Source organism: Neopelma chrysocephalum, unplaced genomic scaffold (genome assembly GCF_003984885.1).
Source record: "Neopelma chrysocephalum unplaced genomic scaffold, ASM398488v2 Primary Assembly neopelma1_25, whole genome shotgun sequence".
NCBI classification, from domain to species: domain Eukaryota; kingdom Metazoa; phylum Chordata; class Aves; order Passeriformes; family Pipridae; genus Neopelma; species Neopelma chrysocephalum.
Genome location: NW_020897694.1, coordinates 4,025,022 through 4,033,830, shown reverse-complemented (window position 1 = coordinate 4,033,830; position 8,809 = coordinate 4,025,022). Strand labels below are relative to the sequence as shown.

Below are 8,809 nucleotides of genomic sequence, written 5' to 3'. Positions count from 1 at the left end.
TTTCATGATGTTGTCAGAACTCTCTTCATTTTGATTTTTTTTTCATTGTTCTACTGTCATTGTTCTGTACAGAAACCTACTTTTTACGGAGAAGCAATTTTTCTTATACAAGCAGCAGTTGCAATTGTCTTCACACTCCCAACTCCTATTTCTCTCTTCTTGTCACATCACCTATGCTTTATTACTTTTATTTTTATTATATGTTTTTCAAAAAGTTCTTCATTATTTTTGGTTAATAGTGGCTTAGATTGATTACAAGTCAAATAATCCTTATTAAAGTTAGCTTTTATTTTCAGTTCCTTGCCTGAAAAGTTTTCATCTGGGTTATTTGGAGGTCCGAAACTACCATTTCCATTGTCATTACTTTTTTGTGTACAAATAAAACATAGCTAGGGACATCTTTCATCTTTTTTCCAAGGTAAAAATAGTTTCAAAGGAAACAGTAAGTTAAAACTAAAATTACAATGTCCCATCAGAAGTAAGCAAATAAATGTATATTTTGGGGGTTGATATTTCTTGAATTTGAATGATTGATACATTCTGTTGGAGGGCACAGAACACATGATACCTCCTGGACATCTTTTGTACAGCAAAAAGTGCCTGAAAAGAAGTTTCAATGGACAAAAACTCTAAACCAAACAAACATAAATGCATTCTTTGATTACTTACTGTATTCTACTTGGGTTAAAAATTTTGGTCAACTGCCTAAAGCCTCAATAGTTACACTTTTAAAATTATGTGTGAACCTTTAGGCAAGTATAAGTGATAGTACAGCTGTTATTCAAAAATATGTGGTTAGGTTATTTGTATACAGATCTGATACTGAAAAAAATATCAGTGGGTTAGTTTTAAATGTATCTACAAGTGTAAACTATTTTAAGCCTCTGCAAGAGAATATACACCCAAAATACCAGGCAGTGGAAGGAATTAGGAGAATTTATTTCTGAAAGCTGAGAACACTTAACATGTCAGCATAAATAAGGAAAGACGCTCCCCTGTTCTTCTCAGGGCTTTTATTGTCCCTCAGCTCCCCTTACCACCACCACTGTGGGGGGCCTTCAAACATGTCCTCAAGAACTTCTCTTTTCTCATACCAGGGAGTCAGCTTAAGACTCTGGAATTCAAGAGGAGAAAACATCTAAAACTGCCTCTGGGAAAGACACCTCTTTCCAGGCAGGAAAGCTTTCTTAAGTGACAAACCCCCTCCTCTCCTTGTAATAAATCTTCTGGAAGGTTTTTTTTATAGTTACAGCGTCATAAAAGATTTCAAAGTTCTACTTTATGTCACTTAGACTTCAGAATTATTACTCTCCTTAGTTGCTCTGTAAGTCTTAAATTAATTTTCTAAGTGTTCCGTTCTGTAATTCTCCTCTGAACTCAGAGGTTTTCAGTATTTTATTTTTTTTCTAATGTGTAAGTCCCCCACCTGTGACATGAACTGTGCGTCATTCCTTCTTACTGACAACAATTCACTTGTAACCACTCTTTCACTTTATTCTATTCTGACCCTGTATTTCTTTTTGGAACTAAATGCAAGTAAGTGCTATTGAAGAAGCCTCATCTTTAGAGGAAACAGCATGTTCAGTTTTTGTGACCTGCAAAAGGGATATATGTTGCCTGTAGCCCTATTTGGAATAAATGGTTTGGTAGAGTGTATAAGTAATTATTGCTGCTTACTACAGGTTTGCTTTTTTCACATTACAGCAAAAATACTTTTCATCAATATGCTTAGCTCACACACAGAATGAATTAGCTGATGTCAGGAATGTGGGCTATATCCATGCACCTGACAATGGGAGTATTCATCTTCAGAATTCTGTAAAGTTATGAGCTGACAATACAGAAGAAGTAAGTATTATCTTATGTGAGACAAGGGGAAATTTTAAAACCTGAAAACAAAATTCTGAATCTTCAAGTCGAATGTTATTTCTTATTAATATAAAGATTTCCCTCTCAGTATGCAAAGACATAAAAAATAAATGCCTCAATAAAAATGATAAATTTTTTTAAAAGTAAAAAATTAAACAAATTTAACAATTTTGTCTCTCTAAATTTATCCTGAAAAGGAGATGGAAACATTTGAGACATTTTTTTTTAAGAGAAAAGCAAGTCCATCTGCTTTGGGAGACGTCATTGTGAAAATCAATGGAAGAATAGCTTTAAGTGACATTCAAAAGAATTTCTACATTGAACTGAGTAATGACTCACAAAAGAAAACCTTGTGGGGTTTAAACAAGGGGGAATGTGTGCAAAGTTATGCTTAGGAGAGAAAGGAATGAGAGTTTTGTTTGTTCTCTGATGGTGAGCAAATCAAGAGTTTCATTATACTAGGAGGAAGGATTCTAGTTCAGATTTTTCTCTTTCACATGTTCCCTTCAGACAGTTTCCATGCTTCAGTGAATGTTTTCTATTTGTATTCAACCAAAATTAAAAAACATTATCTGTTGAAGCTATTATTTAAACATTGTAAACTGTACAACACAAATGGTTGCTAGTTTTCCATATGTGCACCAGGTTGTGCAAAATGTTATAAATAGATTTTAAATAGGTAACTACAGGGAGATTTTAATCTCTATTATTTATAACTCTTACCTGGCTGTACCAAGAGAAAAGGTGCTAAGGCAAGAATAGCAGTATCTTTGTCAATGTTCTTTTGACTACTACGTCAGACTTCCAAGCATCTATCCAAGCTGTATCACAATAAATGAAATGCACTGTGACACATCAGTCAAAATAAAGAAACACACTTAGTATTTCAGAATACCTCTGTTCTTTATTATGAGAGAGGGATTTCATGGCATGAAAAAACTGTCTTCCAAAGAGGCATCATTTCAGTTCAGGACCCCGATTTCTGTATTTTAGTGGCAGAATGCATCAGGAAGAAGGAAAATTGTCACCAGCTTCTGTTGCCTTGACAACTTGTGTTGCCAAACAACAGGCTGGGTACCTTCTAGAAGGTTAAACTTCCAGGCTGCTGAGAGACTGATTGCAATGACAGCAGAATAAATACCTTTTGCTAGATGCTTTCATCATAGCAAAACAAGATAATATTTTGCATATTTTTTCACAACCTTTGATGCTCTTTCCCATTTTTTTGGTGTTATATTTGCTGATAGCATTGGCTGTAATTGATCTGAATTCTAAATCCTCGTCTAAGTCTCTTACTTTGGATATAAAATATTTTCTCAAATCCCCTCATGATAATACTTGTTTCCACACGTGGTCTTTTGTACAATGGCAATTTTTGGTAGGACGGCTGAAGAGAACAAATTATTAATTTTTATGATTTTTTTTTATTCAATTTGTCTGCACTTTCTCTGTTTGTAGGTGCTACAGTTTTAAAACATTTGTAATAATAATAAAATTACGGGGTGGGATTAGACACCTCTAGCTGCAGGGCAAATTTAAGGACAAATACAGCTGTTCCTATAATTGGCATGTCGATAAAGGCTACCTCTGGTGGGGTTGTAGCTTTAGACAAGCCTGTCTGGAGCAGATGGCGCTGAGCTTCTCTCTGATCTAAGACACACTATTATCTACAGACACCCAGGTGGGAGTCCTCTGATCAAATGTAGATACCTGAATTTAAACTAGTTTGTCTAGGTTCTTTTTATTGCCAGTGAAGAGAAATAGAGACTGTTAGGAAGAAATTTATTTCAACCTAATGTAGACTAATAAACTAGGAAAAAAGAGCTTTGCCCTATATCTTCAGATTTCTCTCTGTTGTCTATAAAAGAAGCTTAGTGTCTAGCTCAGGCACAGAGGTCTACTCAATGCCTAAAACTGGGTGTTCTGAATCCACTTTTTTTAAGGTTTCTGGAGACCCCAGTTATCATTGCCCTGGCCATTAACTGAATTTCATTTTGTGACTCTCCTGGACACTTCTGTTCTTAATTACATTAGTAGAGTTATTAGCCACTCCCAGCTACAGGTTCAGATCATCACAAGTCATTCAACATGCTTTAAACTAGCAGGCATCTGGGTTTGGCCCAAATTGCTCCGTGGGAAGGCACTTCTATGCTATTCTTTCCAAATATTTGTACTATATTCTTTAAATTCCTCTTAGTGCTGTGTTTAATTTGTGTTTGGGCATGAACAAATGAACAAATTATTTTTGTCTTCAATACAGCTGTCTGTATGTGAGCTGAATGTCTATGTTCTGACTATAATTGATGGAGATATGGGACTCAATGCAGTTGCCAACCTGTGGGCAGCCAGTGCCATTTCACACTCCTTAGGGTAAAAGAAACTTCAGAGTAAGGCTAACAGATATGGCACAGGAGCAATGGAAGACCTGTGCCATGTTGATCCAGCTGCAGGCCAAGTGATATACCTACAATATGATACCTAAAAAAATTCTAAAAATTATAACCTGGACAACAACTGAATTCTTCCCCTAGTAAGATGTTCAGTTGACCAGCTGTACCACAACATCATAAAATAGTTCCCTGACAACTGGTATAAAGGATAAGGTAATATAATTCAGTCAAAGCTATAAAGCCAATTATAGGTTCAAGGTTTATTATATATTATAGGTTCGAGGGTTAAAGCTTTTATTAGTTTTTGTTGTGAACAATTCTATCCAGAGGGGCATAGGGGCAGTGTTTGGAAAGGAGGTGAAGAAACTGTTTACAATAAATTATAAAAGCAGAGTGTTGATTGCTTCTCTGGGACTGCTTTCCAGAACTGTAGCAGTTTTGGAAACAGTTAACTCTTTCTGAAAAGAGTATGCAAACACTGTGTATGATAAGAATTCATTCTAAAATTCACCTCCTCATTTTCTACTATTTTGTTTATAAGTGATTTGATTGTGTCTGGTTGCAAGTCGTAAATAAATGAATGTACATTTATAGAAAGCACTTCAACATTTTCTGTAAGAACCTGGTACAAAACAAGCTTAGTTAATTCTGTGTGTTTTTGATGTGCCTTCAAGTGAATTCCATTTTCTTATTTTTCTTTCTGTTTTCTGGGACACCTGGGTCATTTCTTTCCTCTACAGCCACCTTGGAACCTCAGCCAATGTAAGTTGGGAGAGATTTGTTGATTTCGTTGACAATGTATTAATCTACTTCATCTTAGAGTAGCTCCAGAGTTGTAGGAGGTGACTGTATAGAACCAGACACGTTCAGTATATATTAACAATATCAAACTTCTATGCCAAAGGTATAGATGCAGCTTCCTCCTCTGGGAGAAGGACTCACCAAATATGCAGTGTTTCACACATGTATTTAAAAAATATGTTGTCAGAAGTAGTGTGCCTGGTTCCTCTGGGCTCAAGGTACTGACACTTACGATATCTTTTTCCTTTATCTGCCAGTGATCATGGAAATTTTTAGAGTGATAATACTGTCTTTTTTCTTTCTCTCTTTCACTAAAAAGTAATCTAACTTCTTTTTATTTATTCTTATATCCCAGTTTTACTTCTTTAATCTCAATCTTCTATTTCTCCTTATAAATCAAACACCTGTTCATAAACATCTTCAATGATTCTGATAGGAAGTAAATCCAAAAACAAAAGATAAAATAAGTCATGGTTTAGGATTTCTCTGTGGAACAACAAGCAGAGAGGATTCTGGTTTACAAAAATGAAATAATTTTCTCTGCAAGCTCCAACTGTCCAATTCACTGCCATAGTTACCAACACATATGTTTTGGACAGGGTAAGTATTTCATACTACTTATCTGTGAGGTCCCATACAGGAAACTATAGATATCTCTGAAGCATTGAAATTTTTAAATTTAAAATCCTTTCACCTTTCTTAAAAGAAATTAAAAGAAAGTAGTTGAGATTATAGATGAAGAAAATGCATAGAATTATTCTTGATTTCTGTTATTTATATGCTGCTTGAGAAAAAATGTAACAACATCTCTGATTACTCCTAACCTTCAGTAAAACATTGATTCAAATATACTGAGGTAAGAATTTATTCTTTGATACAGAAGTCAACTGAAAAGAAATTAGTAAAAGTTATTCAAACTCTTTATTTAACAAACAAACAAACAAAACCCCCCAAAACCAAAACAAACTTTCAGGAAGGCCACCAAGAAATAACACACAATGAAACTAATACTGATTTACCCTGAAAAATTGTTTTCATGAAAATCTAACTAATTGGTTGGCATTTGTTGACATTAAGTTTCCAGTGCAAAAAAAGGCCTAAATTCTTCTGCATGCTTTCTGTAAAAGGAGGAGAAAATGAAAGGAAGAAAAGTGCCTCAGATTGGATTTCACATTTTATTTAACTAGATTCTTATAAAAATTACCAAAATACCATATTTTATATCTATTTAAATATTAATACAATTTGTTAGTGGTATATGGTGCTTGGTCATCCTTTGCTGTGTGGATACCATATGCTTTATACTGGGTAACGCAGGATCTTATGCCAAGGAGGAAAGATTGTTTTGCTGTTTCTTCTAGAGCACCTCTGTCTGCTCACCGAAGTGGTGATTTTGGGATGCAGTACAGGGCAAATAGAGAGAAATACATCCAACACAACATCCTGCACTATGACTTCAGACTCACTGACTCCTCAGTCGTGGTTAAGCTGAACTGAGCTGAGGCTGGACGCACTAAATGCAGCTGCCTGATGTTACCTGAGCCAGAAGTGATTGCTGAATGGACTGAAAATTATTCCTGTTGCAAAAAAGCATTAGACAAGTCCGTAAGGCCAGAGCATGAGAGGACAAGACAGAGGAAGAGGAAAAGCTTTCAGCAGTACCAGAGTGACACTGGTTTGGAAAGCCTTCTGAAAACATAAGATGTAAGCAGCAGGAGGGATTTTCTGAGGCATGGATCAAACCCACAGCCAAGCCTGACTGATGACAGTGAAAAGATTTTTTTCTCTAGAAATCACTGGACTGGCAAGCCATGCAGAGGAAAGAATTTCTTACACGGACATAGTGGACAGTAATTTTTAAGCCTTTTTATTTAGTTTCATTTGAGAGACTAGAATTTTCTCCATTTTTATAGTCTACTTGTGCTATGATGAAAAAGTAACAGAAGTGACCAGATATATTTGATTTCTGGAGGAAGATGGGTAGTTACAATAATTTTTATATTACTTTTAAGAAAGAGGAAGGAAGGAAGGGAGGAAGGGAGGAAGAAAGGAAGGAAGGAAGGAAGGAAGGAAGGAAGGAACTGTTTGTTTAACCAGTTTAACCTGACCTTAAGCAAGTCATGTTTCCAACCAAGGCTTTAACACAGGAGAATTCAATGAGTTATAATCATAAAGATATGACATTTACAAAACTCAGGGCTATTAACAAATTTCATTGTTTAGGTGCATTTTCTCTCTGTCACAAAAATTTTGAGTTTCTGGTTTTCACTAAAAAGATAAATCAGGAGGATTCTGTATTTTTCAATATAATAACAAAAATTTAATGGACCAGTGTAATGTGAAAATCTTTCTTACAGCTCCTAAGGCAGAAAAAGACTAGTGAGCTCAGATATATTTCAGTTATTACTTATTACTGACTAAGGACAGTCTTAAAAGAATATACAAGAAGGCAGGTAAAAGAGAATGACACAGATTCTTAAATAACTTTATTAATATGTGCTGATGACAGAGCTTGTTGAAATATTTTCAGTAAGCACTGCATTAAATGAGTTTAAACAATCTATTTGCCTTTATGAGCAGTGAACTATGATTTTGTTTTATAATAATAAAGAAAAATAAGTGACTGACCATTTTGAATTCACATTTTATTTTTAATCTCAACAAAAGTAGGAGAAAGAAAAGCCATGTCCACAATTACTGTGAATTGGAATGACAGGTAGAAATTAGGGCTGGAAAATGTAAGGAAAGGATTTAGAATGTTATAGGACACTGAAGGATATTGCAATCACTTAACAATTTCCTCAAAAGTCTGGACCAAGGTTCTGCTGCTGAGCTACATCAGAGCTGGGCCAGAGTAATATAGATGACGAGGCCCAGAAGGGGCAGGAGAGGTTACAGCAGAAGTTACAGTAAGAACAGATTTTACAAGAGTTGAATTTCCATGACTGGCCTGTACACATGGAATAGAATTAATTGCACAGTGACTTGGCTTCAGCCCACTTTGCAGCAGTGTGTAAGTTAGGTGCCCAATTACTGGAAGCTTCCCTCTTGTCAGGAGAGACAGAGAAGCTTCTGCAGGCAGAGAACTAGACCTTAATGACCTAAATAAATATCTGTAGATACCATTCTTTCCCTCCTAACCCTCTCTCCGTAGAGGAAGCTTTGTCTAACAATCCAAACTAGGTAATTTAGTAAGTACCAATTCTGTATTCCCGGAGATGAGCCCAGGTCTTTGCTCATAATACTTATTGAAAAAACAAACATTTACGCAACATTTACTGATAAATGATTGATGCTCAAAGTTTTACTCATACGAAGAATTTTTATTCCTGAGTAGGTCTGTTTAATCAAGCAGACCATTTACATAAGTAAGAAATGTCACATAAATACATTCAAACCACTTTTTAAAGGACTCACTCTGCTTCTCTGAACTCAAGATCCGAAGCTGTTACTGATATTTCATGAAGCACATAGCTGACTCAAGGCTTCTCAGATGCACAGGCATGGAAAGGAGAGAAGTAAAGAGCTGGAGACAAGCTGTGACACAAACCTAAGAATTAAAACTCCTGTCCCAGTGCAGAACAAGGGACTTGTAAAGTTGAATTTCTGCAGTTGGGATGTGAAGGATTCTGGCACATGTGGTGAGAGATGTTGCTGGGAGAAGCCATAACAGTCTTGATAAGCAATCACAAACCACACAACAAAGCACCACTTATGGCATCAAGGGCTTTAGCAGCTTTTGGCCTCCT

At 35.7% G+C, this 8,809-nt stretch overlaps 1 long non-coding RNA gene across 1 annotated transcript; it reads right to left on the bottom strand.

The window, feature by feature from the left end:
* Positions 1–1,050: 1,050 nt before the first annotated feature.
* Positions 1,051–2,644, bottom strand: LOC113963334. Its single transcript, XR_003532752.1, has 3 exons — positions 2,593–2,644; positions 1,742–1,831; positions 1,051–1,114 (listed from the first exon to the last, which is right to left on the bottom strand). It is a non-coding gene; the product is annotated as an uncharacterized LOC113963334 (long non-coding RNA).
* Positions 2,645–8,809: the final 6,165 nt, after the last annotated feature.